At 44.8% G+C, this 18,975-nt stretch overlaps 1 protein-coding gene across 1 annotated transcript in view; it reads right to left on the bottom strand.

Moving 5' to 3' along the window:
* Positions 1–13,379, bottom strand: part of SLC2A5 (solute carrier family 2 member 5) — a 307,480-nt gene extending 294,101 nt beyond the window's left edge. The window contains exon 1 of the mRNA XM_069610031.1: positions 13,348–13,379. The gene's annotated coding sequence lies outside the window, so the exon portion shown is untranslated. The remainder of the gene's footprint in view (positions 1–13,347) is intronic.
* Positions 13,380–18,975: the final 5,596 nt, after the last annotated feature.

Below are 18,975 nucleotides of genomic sequence, written 5' to 3'. Positions count from 1 at the left end.
TAAGGTACCATTCATTATTTTACTATCCAAAATTACAAAATAAAAAATATTGTATTTCTACAGTGATTGCTGCAGCCAATGCCTATGTGTATGTATGATTACACAAACATACATACATCCTCTCAGGGTGGTGAGAGGAAATGGAGGGCTTCCTGCTCATCCTCTGACAAACTGGCCTGTCGCCTGCTCCAAAGGCAATACCCACTCTCTATCCGCTCTAAGAAGAGAGCCCACATCCAAGCCTGTGTCTTTGCTGCACCTAACAACTCGGCCAAACTCTTTAAAATCTGCAAGGAACTTGTCAACCCTGCTGCAGTCTCTACCTCTCATGTCGCCTCCCATGCCCTTTGCACGGCCCTTGCCTCTCACTTTATCTCTAAAACCCAGGATATCCTGTCCTCCCTCTTGTCCCCTCCACCTCTCCTCCCCTCTCCTTCTTTGAACCTTGGTCCTCCTACAGCCACCCCCATCCCTCTTTCTCTTCCTTTCCTCTCTTCTCCCCTGACGAGGTCGCTAGACATGTCCGATCTATGAAAGTCTTGTCAAAACAGGTTCATCCCTGTTCTTCCAACACCATCAAGGACCACATTGACACCCTTGCTCCTGTCTGCCCTGGCGGATTTCTGCAACCTCTCTGTCTCCTCAGGAGTTTTCCCCTCCCCCCTGAAGCACTCACTTGTGCACCCTCTTCTCAAAAAAACCACTGCTGACCCGTCTTGCCTGGCTAACTATTACCCAATCTCCATCACTCCCTTTCTGGGCAAACCCCTGGAAAAGCTGGCCATCTCGCAGCTTAACCTCTATTCTGACTCTGTTGGTTGTCTCCATGACCATCAATCTGACTTTAGAGCTTCCAGGAGCATGGAAACTGCTTTCCTGAACATCCGTGAAGATCTGCTCTCCAACCTTGATTCTAACATCCCATCTGTCCTCACCCTACTCAATCTCTCTTCCGCCTTTGACCGATCAACCATACTATCCTGCTCAACCGTCTCCTTGACAACCTGGGTGTCAACTATCAGGCCGTGGCCTGGCTGACCTCTCCTCTCTGATCGACCCTCCCAGGTCCAACTTGGGTCCTTCCTTTCACCTATCTCCCTTTCTACCAGCAGCGTTCCCCAGTGGTCTAATCTTTCACCCTGGCTTTTCAACCAATATCTGGCAACTCTCACCCACTGCATTGCCATCTTCTGCTCCAACCTTCAGTGCTATGCGGATGACACTCAACTCATTTTCAGGCTCCCCTCAGCCACCTCCTCTCCTTCCCTCATCTCTGACTGCCTATCTGCCATTCAGGATTGGTGTGCTGCCAACGATCTCTGCCTGAATGCCAGCAAGACAGAGATTCATCTCATTGGCACACCTTCACCCTCCTTTCCCGTCACTCTCTGGCTGGCCTCCCTTGGCGCGCCTCCTACTCCCACCTGCGTGGCTAAGAACCTTGGTGTCATCTTTGACTCCACACTCTCCTTCTCTGCCCACATCCCTGATGTATCAAAAAAGTCAAACTTCCTACTGCACCTCCTTAGAGATATTCTGCCCTTCCTCTCCTTCCCCCAGAAGCTCACTGTCTCTCATGCCCTAGTCCTCTCTAGGCTTGATTATTGTAACAGCCTCTTTCTAAATCTACCTGCTTCTACTCTCCGCCCTTTGTAACTCATCCAGAACAGGACTGCAAGACTTGTCCTTAGCCTCAAGCCCTGGGAGCGTATCTCTCCAGCCCTGAAATCTCTCCATTGGCTACCAGTGGCTGCAAGGATTAAATTCAAAACCCAAAAAGCATTTCTGGTGCCTGTGTCCAAAATACCTTAAGCTGTCCCTACGTAAATACCTTCCCTCCCGAGCTCTTCGCTCCTCTACCTCTAACTCCCTCAGGGTCAGTCGTTTTTCAAAGAAACAAGCTGGGGGTAGATCTCTGTCTTTGGCTGGGGCCTCCCCCTGGAACAGCATCCCTGCCACCGTGAAACTTGAGGAGAACCATCTCGGTCCCGGAAGCACCTCAAGACCTTCCTCTTTGCTTCTGCCTTCGCTCCTCCTCTGCCCTGCTGATCTGTCTTGGCACTGTGCCCCTGGCTTACCCTCTGACATTTGGGCCCAGGTACCTGCGCACCCTGCCACCCACCTGCACAGCATCCTGGCGATCCCTTGCACTGGGGTCTGTATTCTGTAACCATACAGTCCCCCCGCCCTTTCTGCACTTATCAGACAGACCCTGTCTGTTGCCTTATACCTAGCACTTGCCATTTGCTGGCTGCACTATCAATGTTTAGTGCTTTTTACTACTTATTTATTTAACTTTATTTATCTGTATTCCTTTGCTTAGCACTTTCCACCTCTCCCGCCCTCCCTTGCACTTTCCCCTTTCCCCATCCCATGCACTTGTACGTTCCCAATGTCACTGGGCCTAGTAAGATAGTTGTTTTTTGTACTCTACTTATGGCGCTCTGAAACACGAGTACAAGCGCAATATAAATAAAATATCAATATCAATATCAAGTAGGGTCCTGTATTAACAACAACACTCCAATGTTATGTTTTGTTGAGATTAGTACATTCTTTCATAAATTAAGTAGCTCATGATGGATCTCCCGATCACCCCTCACATCTTGTTACTAATACAGAAATACAACCCCTTTTAGAGAGTTTTTATCACAATTATTTCATATGTGATATCATCGGTGATGTCATCCATGACATTTGTGATGTCATCTTTGATGTCCTGGATGTTAGTCTTAGCAGTGCACGCAGGTGGCGCGAATTATGGTTGCTTAGAGTACCATAACTGGCGAATTTCAAGGGTTTTTCGGTTTTACTTGTAACCATAACATCACTTTAACAATGTTTTTGCACTGAATGTCATGGGTTTTTCTTGGTGCACCTTTAATCTGCTACAGATCCCTTATATTATACACCCCCTCCCACCATATGTCAGACATGAGGTCCGCGGACAGCGCGGTAGACCGCGGATGTCGGGTGCCATTTACAGGGCTCACAATCACTGGGGAGAACCAAAAAAGATGTACCCATCAACCCACAAAACAATGTAAAATCACAACTAATGTTTACAACATGCAAATATACCTTTTTGTACAAACACGTTAAAAAAATGTGAATTATTTTTTTATATAAGACACATCACAACGGAATGCACCAATCACACACCATAAGTGTACACTTCATATAATCTCCTCACTACAACTTTGCATACATATTAAGAAACACCAGGTGCTTATTGGACAACACATTCTCACTAAATAGTAAGTGCATTGTATTTATTTCTCTTTTACTAGCACACTTGAATAGTCAGAGGAGAACTTCCTAAAAGACAAAATGAGCGACGATAACATCTCCAATGGTATTCAATAGAGATTTTAATGTAAACAAATAATGTATTTTGCACACACCTTACTAAAATAATAATTTCCTTTTACAGTACATAGTTTTCATGAAAAAGCCACGCCCCAGTTGAATTCTAACCAATCCCCAGATTCACAAACAGAACCCCTACCCCAACTGTAAATAATCAAATCATGAACTTGTCCAACAAATTAGATGAATTTGTTCATGATTTGAAAGAACTTGTACAGCATGTGAAAAATCATGTAATTAAAATGTGTCCCTATCACTGTCTTTCTGGCACCTGTCCCACTTGTCATCCCCAGCACATTCTGAACATTTTAATGAAAGACACTTTGATGAAACCTCACTCCCTTTCTCCCCTCATAATTATTGTACAAACTTTCCTGATTCTCCCATTTACGTTTCCCATTCCGATACCCCATCCCTTTCTTGAATAAATATATTTTTGTACTATAAATGTTTTGTTTACTGTTGCATAATGTTTCCTACTTTTTTTAAACTCCAGTTGTGAGTCCGCTGAGACCACGACTGTCCATGGTGTCCGCACTCAAAATGGAGGTGCCACTGGACAGGCGCGATGTCTGGACATGTCAGTTTTCATGTGACACACTTTTAATTAGTCTCTGGACACTGCGCATGTCATATGGACATCCGGCACATGCGCCCTGCAAGTCTCAACTGGAGGGCGTCCGGGGACGCCCGTCGGGGCTGTGGATGTCCGGGGACGTCATCATGTGACCGCACCCATGCAGCATGACAGCAGTGTCAGCGAACAGTGTTTTTCCAGCCAATATAGGGTATTTCAAGCAGAAACGTTACCCTTGCACAGCTCCCAGACCCATTTTTGATTGATCTGGCAACTTTTTACAACTTTTCAAGGCCTTTTTGCAACTTGGTAGTCTGCGGACAGTATGACTGCCCACCGATGGTTCCTCTTAAGGGACCCACTCCTTACTTTTCCCCATTCTCAATATGGCTATCCTGGAGAGAGCACCTACTTTGCAGATCTGTTTTGCAGAACTTCTTGGAGACCATCAGGGCACCTGTTATGGCCATCCCTCCTTTCCAGTCACCCCCACCACCACAACGACCTGGAGGGCATGGAGAGGGGAACAGGTGCAGTGATACAAAAGTGGAGGATCAAGAAGAAGAAGAGGATGAAGTGAAGGATGAAGTGAAGGAAGTTCCTGTCACCAGTACTCGGGGGGAGTCCTGGATGTGGGAATTATTTTTACGACCGTTTTAAAGGTCCCAAAGGCTCATGCAAGCAAGGTTCGATGCACTGAGTGCAAAGTTGAACTTAGTCGCTGGAAACCTGGTCTGTATTCCTATGAGACTACTTCTCTTGAGGCGCCAAAACAAATCGACCCACCAGAGTGCTGTGAGAAAATCTTTCTCAGGTAAGAGCAGGTTGACTCCCTCCACCCCATCATCTTCATCTGCTCCTGTCACCACAAAGGATACCCCTTTGGAGCGGAGGATGCCAGCAGCGGCTTCACAGGCCATACAGAACGCTGTTGACCCTTACCTTTTGAGGGTCACAGTGCTATGCATGTACTGTGAAGCACCAATCTGTAGGGGGGAGCCGTTTCAGAGTGCTTTCGAGGCTGCGGTCAAAGAACATGAGAAACACTGCACCTATCTGTTTACGGCCCACCCAACATCTCCCTCTCTCCACCTGCCCCTTCGTCCCTGTGGTTGGTGCCCCTTCCTTCCCTTCGCTCCCCTACCTTGCCTCTCCTGAAAAATGCCAACTAAAATACAAAATTGAAAAAATACAAAAAAAGGTTCCTTTAGGAGCCATCTTTCACAGTAAAAAAATAGAAGTGTGAAAAATTTTGCAGGCCCCTGTGCATCCTGCAAAGTTCGCGGACAGCGTGGTAGTCCACGAACATCAAAACATTTCCGGCGTGGGACAGTTGGAATCATTCTAATTGTTTTGCATTCAAAAAGGGTGGGTCTTGAAAGAACCATTCTTTTTTTTTTAATTTTATATATTTTTTTTTTAAATATTTGGTTTTACAAACTGCACTAAGAAAACATTTCACTGAATTTCATTATTTCTTCTCACTTGCAAAAGAACTGCTTCAAAGCATTTAAAATGTTTTTCACAAAAATGTGATTACCCACATGAGTTAGATGTTGGCCCTATCAAATGTAATGTTCTCATTATGAAACAATGTCACACCAACATCTCGAACAAAAGCACACAGCTTTATTGACGTTGCACCTCGCTTTATCCATTTGCGGACCAAATTAACTGGAACACATCCACATCTGTCTCTGCGCAATGCCTGAAAAAATTATTTTGTGATTAGGAAACATTTCCTTCAACTTTCCAAACATCTCCTTCATTGCAAACTGCATAGATATTCCAGTCACGTTCCCCAAACCTTTTCCACCACAATGCATGATAATAATGTCCAGATGTTTCAATTGAACCATATTTGCACAAAATGGGAGCAAGTCAACCCACTTCATGCCTTTCCCGCCGTACTAGAACACTTCCAATTCAGGGAATTCAAGATGTTTGTCTATTCCACAATGCTCAGCATACACCTTCACCCAGTGGACCCAAGAATCCCCCAAAATCCAAACACACTGCCGGCTGAAAGACATTGCCATGGCAATTTTCGATCCACTCACAACTCCTAATAACCAAACTCCTGCTACCCTCTCTTCCTGTACGCTACACCCAGGAAACCTGATTGGCTGATCCTCCGATGTTCGCAGACACCACGACCGTCTGCTGTCTCCGCAGTCCCTTTTCCTTGCCAGGCAACCTTAAAAGACCTGAATGTGGCACGTGCCATCTGTGGACTACCGCAGTGTCTGCGGACGTTGCTGCCAGTGAAAGGTGTGAGGGGAGAAATTAAACACAATGGCCCTCATTCCGAGTTAGGACTACACCATGGAGTAAATAGCTCCATGGTTGGCAACCATGGAGCTATTTACTCCATGGAATACCGGCATGGTGAATGGAGTAATTACCGGTCCATTCCAAGGTTGGATGGACCGGTAATTCCCCATTCACCATAGCCCTTCCCCATCCCCATTTCTGCCCCAATAGGGCTCAATGGGAATGGGGAAGGAGGTAATTACGGCACCGTAAATTACGGTGCCGTAATTTACTCCAAGGTCACTTTGCGGGTCCCGTAATTTACTCCTGCTAAAAGCAGGAGGTAAAGAGGGACCCGCAAAGGGAACTCGGAATACGGAGGTAAGGGATTACCGCCATCGGTGCCCTTACAGGCGCCGGTAATCCCTTACCTCCAACCTCGGAATGACCCCCAATGTAAGTTATTTAATCTTTAGTGGTGGCTCGGTGGGGGGGTTTGTTAACCAACACCTTTATTTTGCTTTTATGTACAGTGTTACTGTACACTCTACATCTTCCTTTACAATTTCCTTACAGGCACTTCTTTAATGCATTCCTAAGATTGTAAAGGAAAATTGCATTTTCGACATCTGTTAAGCGAACTCCATCTGGACAAAAAAAATTCACACCATGAGAATGTATATTATTCTAGGAAGATGACATTCCTGCAGCATATAAAAAGCAGATACACCTTTATTGACAATCTGACTTGATTTTTCAATTTGAGGACTGAAAAAGTTTGTTGGACATCTCCATGTGCGCCTCAGATGTATTTCCGAAAAAATTATCTGAGCAGCAGAAACAGTTGCATTAGGCTTTTAAAGAAATCCTTCAGCGTAACTTGCAAATACACTGGAGTCACAAACCCCAAACTGTCCCCTCCACAATGCACAATCACAATGTCTGGACATTTAAAGTGAGCCATACTCTCACAGAATTAAAGGAAGTGTTCCCAGTTTAAGCCACAAACTGCATGTCAGAAAACTTCCACTCCTGCCATCCAATATTTCCAAGGATGCCATGATTATCAGCATACACCTTCAATGACTGAATTGAAGAATCCCCCAGAATCTGCACAGTCTGCCTTCTCAAACACATAGCCATAGCCATTGTTACTGCTCTCAACTCCTGCAAACAAAACTCATACTACCCTCTCTTCCTGTACACCACACCCAGTAAACCTGATTCGCTAATCCCCACAGTACCCTTTCCCTGCCAGGCATCCTCAAAAGACCCGGATGTGGCATGTACCGTCTGCAAACTACCGTGGTGTCCATGGACACTGTGACACAGGGTCAGCCCTTCTACACTTTCCACTTTCATGTTCTCAATACTCCCTCATTGGCTGCTTTCAAAGAGTGACACAGCCATCCACCAATCACATCCAAAACCTCTACACCTAACCCTGTAATCTCACTTCAACTCTTCAGATGTGCACTTGAACTGTCAGAGTACATATCTCTAATTAATGAAAGACATCTCCATTCAAAAAGTACTCTACTGCTGTCCAAGATTTCTATTTCCAGATTCATCAGGATCAGCACCTAACAGAACATAGTACATGTATGCTTATATTTTAAAAAGGTTTTCTTCAACATTTTCACAAATATATATATATATAAAGGGTTCCTGCTACTTACCCTGCAATAAGCTTCTAAATAAGCATATTCTCTTTTTAACCACTCTGGCAAATGCCAGCATTCCAGAACTCATCACCTGCTGACATGAAGCAGCAAACAATTGCAAGTCTCTGCACTTCAAACTGTTTATATTTACAATCCTTGTGGTGAAAGTTAAAGAATGCATATGTGCATATATAGCAGCACTGTGTTACTGTTTCATACAATAAGGGGAAAGTACATGAAATACATCTGTAGACCATTTGTAAATGGCACTTAGTTTCTGCCAGTTTAATATGTCGGCAGCACATGCGTAGATCCCAACATCACACATTGTAATGTATTGATGCTTCTTACGTCTTTCTTTTTTCCTCTGCATTCTGACACTTCCAATTCCACTTCTCCCATAATAACACACAAACTACAAGTCCCAGAATGCAAAGAAAAAAACACAACTAGCTTCAATATTCGAAACTGTGACATGTACATCAAATAAACATGTAAAATGCTGTGCTTTTCAAAATATATTTGGGGAGCATTTTCAAGAAAGTTAAATGCATATCTGCATAAAAGAAAGTAGAAGCAGATCAAATAGATTTCTACACCATTTGTAATTGGCACTCAGTCTGTGCCAGGTTACAATATTCACAGTACATGTATACTCCCTAACATAACCCATTCCAATCTTCAGCTGCTTATGCAGTCCTATTTGTTCTCTACATTCTGTGACTTGTACTCCAACTTTCACAATGGTAGAAGTGGAACTACAAGTCTCATAATTCAAACAAAAAATCTAGGACTACATAAACACATACTGTTTAGAATGCATCATGTTGGCAAGTATGCATATACTTCTAACATATTAAACTTCCACACACAAACTGCCATTTAAATGTGTACTACAAATCCTTTCCATTGTTTCTTTTTTCACAAAATGTTACAAAGCTTCTGCAAATGCACATACACATTTCTTAACTTTCATGAAAATGCTCCTAAAAGCAACCATTTTTTATCGTCCACCAAATGTATTAACTTTTTCCCCACCACTCCTCCTTCCATTCTATTTATGAACCTTGCTTCCTAAAAGTACTTTGCCATTACCACATATCCCCAATAACTTTCTTTTACGATTACATGAAAGAAACACAACACTGCAATCAACAAACGAAAAACGAATACCCGTTGCATCCTACAAAGTAAGTACATTAATGTACCAGGTATATGTATGTAATTATAGCAGCACAGTTCCACTATATATACTACCACAGACTACTCTTTTCAAACAAACTTTTCTTTTACTCTACCCCATTATATTCCACCATTCACATTCCTACTGTTCCCATCTACACACCACATTGCGGCACCCACACTGTTCCTCAAAACAGCACAATCACTGTATAGATTCCATCACACCACCACTGCCTTACTAACTAACCCAACACATCGCACCTCTGTACACTCGTATTCTCATAACCTTCCCACCCACACCTAATAAACCACCTCACAATCAAACAGTACTCTATTCATCTCTACAATCACACCCACACACACATGCACCATACATGAATATACATTGCACAACTTTTCAATGCAAACTTTCACTTTTCCCAACAGACACAAAAAACTCTATAGAAAAGAAAGAAAAAGTAGAGCAGATAAGACTAAAATGTACAGCACATATTCATCCACCTCTAAAATAATTTATAGAAAACATTAAAATAAAAAGAGCTAGTAACCTCATTAAACAAAACTAAACTAGCCAAACCTAAAGAAAGTAACGCCCATCTTGCAAAAACAAAATGTAAACAATTATGTACAAAGAAAAGCAGATCTACTAACAAACCCAATCCTCTATCTACTAGTGTCAACGTAGTCATGGTAAAGCAATCCAAACAAATGTTACAAAAAATGTTCCACCGTACAGTTCTTCAAAATATTATAAAAACATCTGAAAAGTCACAATCTTTCCTTAAAAACTAAAGCAGGAGAGTAATCCTGCAAGGTCTAATTGACAGCATGTTTCTACTGAAGAGAAAATTGTTTATATTGATTTTAAACAGAATGAAACCGCTAACTAAATTAATCAATACATTTCAACAAGTACTTCTAAACATGCGCAGTGTCAATATAGAGATCTTTTCAAACTTCTGTGATTGTGAATGGATTCACACAAGCAGCACAGAATCATACTTCAATGAAGAAGCTTATGAACAAGAACAACAAAAAACAATTGCCATAGACAATAGGGGTCGAGGGTATGAAATGGTGGAACAAACCATTATGGCAAAAGAAACCCTTATAGAAAAAACTCCCCAACAAACTTTGAACCAAATGCTTCTTTCACCCAAACTGTCCAGTGTACAAATGCAACTCAATGTGTAATGTACGCCAACAATTCTTGAAATCTTTACGACAATTCCTCAATCACTTTGTGAAACTAAAAGACAAAAGTAAAATGAAAACTTTACAAACCATAGACTCCTGAGAGCTACGACATCTGCCCAGCCTTTTTCAACATACAAAAACCACCCCATATCTTTTTTCCACTCCCCCACCCTTCCCAGACCCTCTTTTCACCACCAAATGACCCAAAATATGATTTCCAGACTTTTCCTCCATCGTGCTGTCAGCAGTCAGCTGCGGTTGTCTGCCGATCCAACATGGGGGGCGTTTCCAAAAATCTGACACCCCTCATGCTTTTCACCATCCAATCAGCAGAAGCGTCTGATGTGCGGGGACCTGATGCCACCCTCTGGACCAATCAGAGGTCCGTCCACGGACCGAACAGAGAATTGAGTCTGCGTACCGAACCCAGATATCACTAATTTGTTGTTACCTCAATTTTTGTCATTTAAAAAAATACTGGATGGATTTACACCAAATGTACAAAAGCTTGCTTTTGGGACCAAGCTGCCACTCGTGCTGCAAATCTAGTGAAAATCCATCCAGCGGTTTTGGCTGTAGGCGTGAGCAAAACATTTATTCCATTGCATCTGGGAAAAACCACACATATTGGGAGGGTGAAGTTATAAGCAGCCCAACAAGTGCTCTTCCTATGGGTTGAGCAACTTAACCATAACTACAGGGCTGCTGCCGTTACCGCAGGCCCTGTAATATATATATATATATATATATATAGAGAGAGAGAGAGAGAGAGGGAGAGAGAGAGAGAGAGAGAGAGAGAGAGAGGGAGGAAGAGATGATAGTCAGTATTAATAATCAAGCACCCAGTGAATAATGGGTGAACGGCAAGCATTCCTAGCCTAGTAGTCTCCCTCAAGTCACCCAGCTATCTTGCAGAGAAACTCAGCATCTCTGGTGGACAGTTAATCACTAGAAGCCAGAACACATGCAGACTTTAAATCAGTTATGGCAAAAAGGACCAGAAAACAAGCCTTCTCTGCCTACACCCCAAGACTTTGGAACCTCCTCACCGTTAGCATCAGACTCGCCCCTATGCTCCTGCAATTCAGAAAAGAACTCAAGCCCCACCTCTTCAAGGAGTCTCTCCTCCTCAACACCTAGGGCATCACGTCGCCTCCCGCGCCACCTGACTCAATAGATGCCATCTGCCACCCTGTACAGCTGCGCCCCGTTGTATCCTACCCCCGCTGTATAGCTGTACGGTAGTTACCTCTGCAAAGCGCTCTGTTGAGCATCTGAACTGTTGTACACCTCTGTAAAGCGCTCTGTTGCTTCTCGGAGCTAGGTCCCTGCTCAGTAAATACCATAATAATAATAATCGAGGCCCCCACTTCCCGCTTTTTACTGTACTTGTTTTCATCTTCCTCCTGGCATCGACAGCATTTTCCCTAGTTAACCCTGCCAGCGCTGATGCACCCGCGGCAAGGTAGAGAGATAGTAAACATATATTAACTTCATGAGAATGTATGCCAGCGCCAAACCCAGAGGCAATCTCAGCCCGTATTAATAGGTGCTTCTGTTACTCAACCCAGAGGCCCTCAGTCAATGTTAAAAGGATGAAAGGTGAAGTCGGTGCCGCTGAAATTCCAACCCCGGGCTGAGGTTTGTTTTACACACAACCTACAATAACCTGATAAGTTTTCTTACCCATTTAAAAGGACTCACTCTAGAGATGGCGCCTGAATTGCCTCAGAACCGATTAAAATTGACATGAATGTTAGTGCATGCGTGGGTCGGGTGCAAGGGTCGGAGTCTAGCTCACTGGTATCAAGGCAGCAAGATTGCTTGGTGGCTAAATGTGCCTGCTGTAAATAGGTGTGTAACTTCCCACGCGAGTGAGTTTACAAGTCTTTCTTTGCTGTCATTCACTATACGGCTATTAGTTTTGACCAGTGTTGCTGGATAAATATTCTTTAAAATGCACAATTCACATCCCATGTTTTCAATAAACTGCCCCTTGGGTACTATTGGAAACAGTCTGTCACAAAAGGAATGAATTGCCATTTGCAACGGTGGGCCACTTTTTCATTGGTGCCCGAGACGATTGTATGTCCCAGTCCGACAGTGTAAGTGCCCCGAGGCAGGGAGAATCCAGGCCGCAGGACAGAGTGAGGACAGTGCCCGATGTTAGAATGTAACGGAGGCGACAGGCTGGGCACTGCAGGAGTTGCGGCAAGCCGAGTTTAGAAGCAACCCGCTTATGGTCAAGGAGGGAAACTCTTGTTCACTATAACAGAGAGCTTTCCATACTGGAGCGCTGACAAAAACGGGACTTAAAATATTCAACTAATTATAGTGTGTATAGACAACGACTTTAATAACAGTACTCAATCTACCTTAGAAACATCAATTCCATACTTGCCAACATTCTGTGAGCAAAAAGATGTAGGATTTGTCAAGTTTCAAAAATAATACATAGCATAAGAATGAAATCACAGGAAATTACAAAACATACATCTAACTTCACAGAAAATAATCACAGAGAGCTGGTAGGCAACGTTTACCACTGCTCTGTAGCAGCAGCCCGGGCAGTACCTATTTATTCCTGCAGTGCAGGTTGAGCACTGAACAACATGGAGACTGATACCGCCCCCCCTCACTCTGATAGGCAGTTGCTGTGTGATGGTGGTACGCAATGCCACTTGCCTTCACTGGTGGTTCACCTAAGGTCTATCCCAGCAATAGTGCAGGGCAGAGTCATGTAGCTGCCACGTCAGTGGATTGATCGGAACCCATCACTTAAATGTATCACTTAACTGCCCACCACACAGATGAATTGCCTTAGAGTCACATAAATTACCTGCCACTGTAAAAAGCAGTAGGATCTGTCACCCAAATCTGTAGCCAGTAGGACTGCTTAAAAAGCAGTAGCCTACTGCCTAAATGAGTAGGGTTGGCAAGTATGCAATTCAAGCCTGCGACCTACAGCACACATAACCACCTCTGCTGTGAGCACACGAACCCACTGAGCTCTTGTCCCTCCCTCATCATTCCTCCCCGTTATTACGGGCCAGGCTTGGCTCCTGGACACCTCAGGTAGGCAGATGTCCGCCATGAGTGCCCTACCTGCTGCCAGGCTCTCAGAGCGACGCTTCCTTTCCCCCGCCTTGCACCGGGAATGCAAAGGCAGGACAGGGCCGCAGAGTCTGTACATATACACGGGAAGGTGGAGATCACAGGTGCCACGCGATGCCCACATCCGCTTCTCCTGGATGAGGGCGGAGGCAGCCAGCTTCCTCCACGGCGGCAGCACGCGGTAGGTCCCCGTGCAACATCTTCCTGCACGGAATTGGCACGGTACCTTTGGGCACGACTTTGGCCCGCATGATAATCTGGCACGATTTCAGAATGAAAATACAGCATGTGATATTTCTGCATAAGCCTCTGAGTGTGCGTAAGGGGTGCCGATTTAATTGTGCACAGTAGCAAAACATCTGTGTGTAATTGTTTTATTTGTTTAATGTATTGTGATATGGTTCATCAGATAAACCTTTCACAAAAATGATCATACAATCCTCGTCAATTAATCATCCAATACTCTGAAAACGTTAAGAATACATTTAATCAACGCCAACATGAAGGACACGTCTTTCCTGGGCGAGGAAGGATAGCTCAGGGGCCACGCGTTTGACTTGGAAGCAAAACAACAAGGCAACACAATCCCTATGCAGCGCTTAGAAACCACGCGCTGGTATTTAGCGACTATAATTACCTGCTATTATTCTGGACCAAAACATTTAATTTAAGAAGATATAAAAGGCACATTATTTACAAAACTGTGACAATTTTCCATTCTAAATTGTGTGTTATCAGAATAAATAGGTGTTCCACCTGGCCGGGAAATGAACAAAATAGGCAAATACTTACGCCAGGTTTCTAATAGGAACCATTACTTCAAATGTGTTAAACAAATTTGTCCAATAACTCAAATATCTAATAAACCTCAACCGGTTAGCAGTAAATGCCGATAAGTAGGGTGGCAGTGCGCCCTACTTATATCCAGGTCGTGGCGTACTCAGCTTAATATGATATCATAAGTTATTTATAATGTGCTTAATACCCAGAGGTAAGCGCAGACCCGGGGATCGAACCCGTGTTGCTCCGTGCAGTCTTGTTTCCAAGGCGACCACGTTACCGCTAAGCTATCCTTTTGATACGAAAATGGATCACTTCATACTAGGATTTATACTGTTAAAGGCCTGGATAAGTGATGCCCTGTTTTTTGTTTATCCTTTCTTGTCCTCATAACAAAACGTACACTTCCCTTCAATAGTGGAAAAGGGGCGGGGCTGTCATGGTTTTGTTCCCTCCACTCCTTGGTAAACATTGGACGTAAACTATGCTAGTTAAGTAATGTAGCAGTGATTAGGCCATGCAGCATTCTCATGGAATTCAGCATGCGAGTAATTGTGCCCATTATCCTGGACTGGTAAAGCCATGCAGAATGTGTGAACCCTGCAGTGACCGGACTCGTAATTCAGGGTCTTTGAGTGCGATCTTAGCGCACCAGTAGGACCTTCATCCAAGACCCTCATTCACCATGTGTTCATTTATGTGTATGCGTGGAATAGTCCATCAAGTCCACCATGGGGCAGAATGGAATGTTCAAAAGAGAAAAGAGAGAGAACAAAGGGACAGAACTCCCATGCCCAAGAATAGGCTGGGCAGAGGAGAAAAGAATCTAAAGACGATTTGAATAAAAAGGACAGTTAGAGTCAGTTGAAGTGAAGTAAAGTGACAAAAAGGTGAAGCAACATGAAGGGAAAAGAAAACAGAGCTGGGAGGAAAATGGAAAATACAGCCCTTGGGGGGCCACAGTGTTGAGTGGGCCTCCAGGGCCCACAATTTCTATGGCAGGCTGCATGATCGGGTGACCCAGTGTGATAACCGTGGGCCTGGGTTGCATGCCAAGAGTAGCCCAGTCACCCACGGGGCAGTGGTTCCAGTCTGCCTGCCGGTGGCCTGAGCTGATGAGCTAAGCAGCATCGTGCGCAGGGCTGCCTGGGCAGAAGATTGAGCTCCTGAGTCCGGCCAGCATAGGGGACACCCGAACCAAGCAACCCGGCTGTACCCCTGTCTGCCAGCTTCGCAGCCAGCAAGCCAGGCACAACAGTGAAGTTCTCCCGGACCACGCACACCAGGCAAACCGTGAGGTAAAAGAGACAAAGTTCACCCAGCCCAGGAAGGCCGAGCAGTGAAGAAAAGTCCTGGGTTGCCCGCTAGGGCAGCCAGGGGGAAGAGTGTGTGTGGCAAAGTCCTAGATTGCCTCATCGTGGCAGCCCGGGTGAAGCTCCAGCGGCCCGCCCTCTACGTCTCTCTGGCGCAATGCAGAGCGAGCGGGCTGGGAAGATCCAGCAGGCGGTGGTGAACACAGAGGCATCCCCATGGCACAGGGGTCGTCACCTGGAACTAAGATGGCGCAGAGGTGAACATGGCGGTATCCCCACGCCAATGGGATGCTGCCTGAACTTAAGATGGTGGCAGCAATGTGGGATCCCCTAGGGAACAGGCAACCAAAAAGAGAACTAAGTGGCTGCTGAGGCACGAAGTGATGCAAGTGCCCCACCCCAAACTCAAGGGGCCACTCTGAAGATATTAACGATGCTATGGGGTGTGCAGTGATGCGCGTGAGTGCCAATTTGAGCACCTAATACTGCCCTTTGACTAAGGAGCTCTTCCGGCACCGACTCATGAGTTTATGCACTGGTGTTTCTCTCTCACACTGTTTTAACCTTTTGTATCCTTGTCTGTCTTGTTGATTACGTGTGCGCATCCTGAGTCTCATGGGCATGTGGCGCGATGGTATAAGAATTCCTAATAAATAATTAAATTATGGACATGCGCATGAGTCGGGTCGCCCCACATGGTGGACAGGGCCAGCCTGGAAAAAGAAGTTGTAGGGCCAATGCCTCAATTTACATTGGGAGCAGGCCCGTCCACTCCCAGATCATCAGGCAGGACAAGCCACACGAGAGACAGGCTAGAAAGTCCCGTGAAGGGGGTTGACTGACTGAAGAAGTCACCCCATTGTTACATAATGCATTATATGTTTTATATGTTGTATGTCAGTATGCATACTTGTTTATATATATATATTTTAAGTGTATAATAAAGGTTAAGTAGGGTAAATGTTAGGTTGGGAGTAGGGGTTTGTAAGGGAAATGTTAAGTAGGTTAAACTTTAAGAAGGTTTGTTAGTACACATATTGGAGTAAGGGGTAAAAGATAGCAGAGGGGATAAGAACCCTGGCATGAGTTAGTGCCTGAGGCCAGCTAGGGGGGGAGGACCACACACAGAGGCCATCCTCTGGTATCACGTTTCAGTGGGTGGTACCAGGCATTAGGCAGGGGGTTTGTTGCATCAGTCCCACCCCATGGGTCACCCTGTTATCTCTGCCAGGATGGGTGGGCTGATGTAGCAGATTTCCCCATTCAGAGGGAATTCACTCTGCAGGAATTTTAGGAAGGGGATTCGGAGTAAGGGATACAAAAAGGGGTAATAAGAAAAGTGTTTTTATGAATAAAGTGGGGTCCCCCATTCGTATCCCTATAAAATCCACCTTGGTGACTGGGTCCGGTTTAATAAGGTAAGAACTCAGGGTGGAGCCCACCTCCTGTCAGCAGCAATTTTATTTTACGGGTGCAGAGCACCATCCTATCTGGCTGGCCTGGTGGGCGGGAGTGGTTGTTCCCATGGAGACTGTCTCTGACCTGGGCAGTGAAGCAGCACTCCCTAGCCTGGTTTATGGCATGAAAACAGAGGCTACAAAGAGAACAAAGGGGGGAAAAGGATGAAGGAGTTCAGTCGGTGGAAAGAAGAAGAAATGCCCACCCCCCAATGTGACAGGACTGGTACAGTCACAGGAGGTGGAAGAGGGCCATTAGGGCAAGAGGATAGTCAGTGGGAGAGCCGCTGCTAAGGTGGCAGAGGCAACCCCACATGAAGCTGCAGCCAAAGTTAACAAGTGGGGAGGAGGAGTCGATGGTGGGAGGCATACAGTGTGGCCACCTCCACAAAGAATTGACAAAAGGGCTTGAGAAAGCCTAGAACCTGGTCCCATGGATGAAGAAATGACGAGGATGGATGAAGGAGAAACTGAGTGACATGGGACTGCTGGTTGATATGAGAATGACGAGGATGGATGAAGGGGAAACTGAGTGACATGGGACTGCTGGTTGATATGAGAGAGAAGAAGAATTTGGTGAGCTGCGTGATGCGCAGTGGCACGGGTTTAGGGGCGTGAGTGGTTACTGGCTGCACAAAATAAACATGCTTCCTTCCTGCTGCATGAGTACTCAGGACGAAGGCAAGGTGTTCAGCTTAGATTCTAGGGAAAGGCACCATAGGGAAAGGCCACTCTAGAAAGAAAGGGTGTGTGGTATGGAATGGAGAGTGGCTAAGTCAAGTTAGGGATGGTCAGCAGAGCAGCACCCGATGGTGCCAAATATAAGTGGGATATTTACAGAAAAAAGTGGAGTGTGGGCAAGAAGGCCTCGTGAGAGCTGTGAAGAGACAGAAAACAGTTCAACCAGGAAGCTGTTTAGTGTTAGTGAAGTCCCCAGCACAGGGACATTGTAACCCGCAGGAGATGATTCAAGGACATCTGGTAAGGGTGGGTTTGGAGGAGACAGTGGGGAAGAACAGTAGTTGTTTGAATACTTACATTCACTGAAACGATATGCAAATACTCAAAGAATAAAGACGGAATTGAATTAACAAGAGAAACATGTAATCAAATCTGAAGAAATCATATAGACAAAGAAGATTAAGTAAACTGTTGATTAATAAATGCAAGGTAGATGAGACATATAGAAGCTTACAAAGGAAAACATAACATGGCTAAAGTGGCCATGATGGAAAGATGGACTCGGACTGATATTAAAACTAATCAAGCTACCTTGGAGACAGACCAGGAAGGCAGACTCTGGAGATGCTGGAAAAACAGCTTTGTGTGGGGAATAAAGGAGGAGTCTATTGGCTTGGGATCAGTGATGCTAATTCGAGGAATAATTGCAAGGCAAAAGGGGAGTCAAAAGGATAAGCCATGTACTATTTCTCTTTGATTAAGCTAAGGAGAAAACATATGCAAGAGACAAGTATTAGACAATTAAAGATGCGGAAAACCCATGTAAAATGGAGTGAGCAAGTCTCCAGATGCCAAGAAGTGTAATGATACCCAGCTTAAATTGAATCAAATAGCAGTAAATAGAAGGTCTGGATGGACACATTCATGGTCTCCTCACACGTGATTCAGAAGCTGAAAACAAGGGCTATTCATTAAGCTCAAATGAAGATAACAGTGTGCCTACACTCCCTTGAATGTCCCAGAACAGGGAGTAGGCTTTGAGGTCAACTACAAGGGAGAAGCCTTGTCTTGGGGCTTGACTAATGAGAGACAATGGAATAATTGGGAAAATGGGGAGTTGTCTGACATTGCTCTTGGCACTTGAGTTTTGGTTTGCTTATGTACTGCTAACGAGCCGAAAGTCCAAGGTTGGGAAAGCATGCCAACCAATCAGAGGGTCTATGTAGCAACATGTTATACAATGTTGCAAAGACCAACCGTTGCCAATTTTGCACTATAATCAGTATTATACGTTTTTAACGGTGGTTTGAGCGGTGCCCACCAGATAAGGGGCAGCCAATGAAGTTATTAGCATTTTTGTATACTATAGGCATATATGTTCCCCTAAC

Source organism: Ambystoma mexicanum, chromosome 8 (assembly GCF_040938575.1).
Source record: "Ambystoma mexicanum isolate Mex_15411 chromosome 8, UKY_AmexF1_1, whole genome shotgun sequence".
NCBI classification, from domain to species: Eukaryota; Metazoa; Chordata; class Amphibia; order Caudata; family Ambystomatidae; genus Ambystoma; species Ambystoma mexicanum.
Note: the sequence above shows the minus strand (reverse complement) of the source record. Positions and strands in the feature narration are given on the sequence as shown.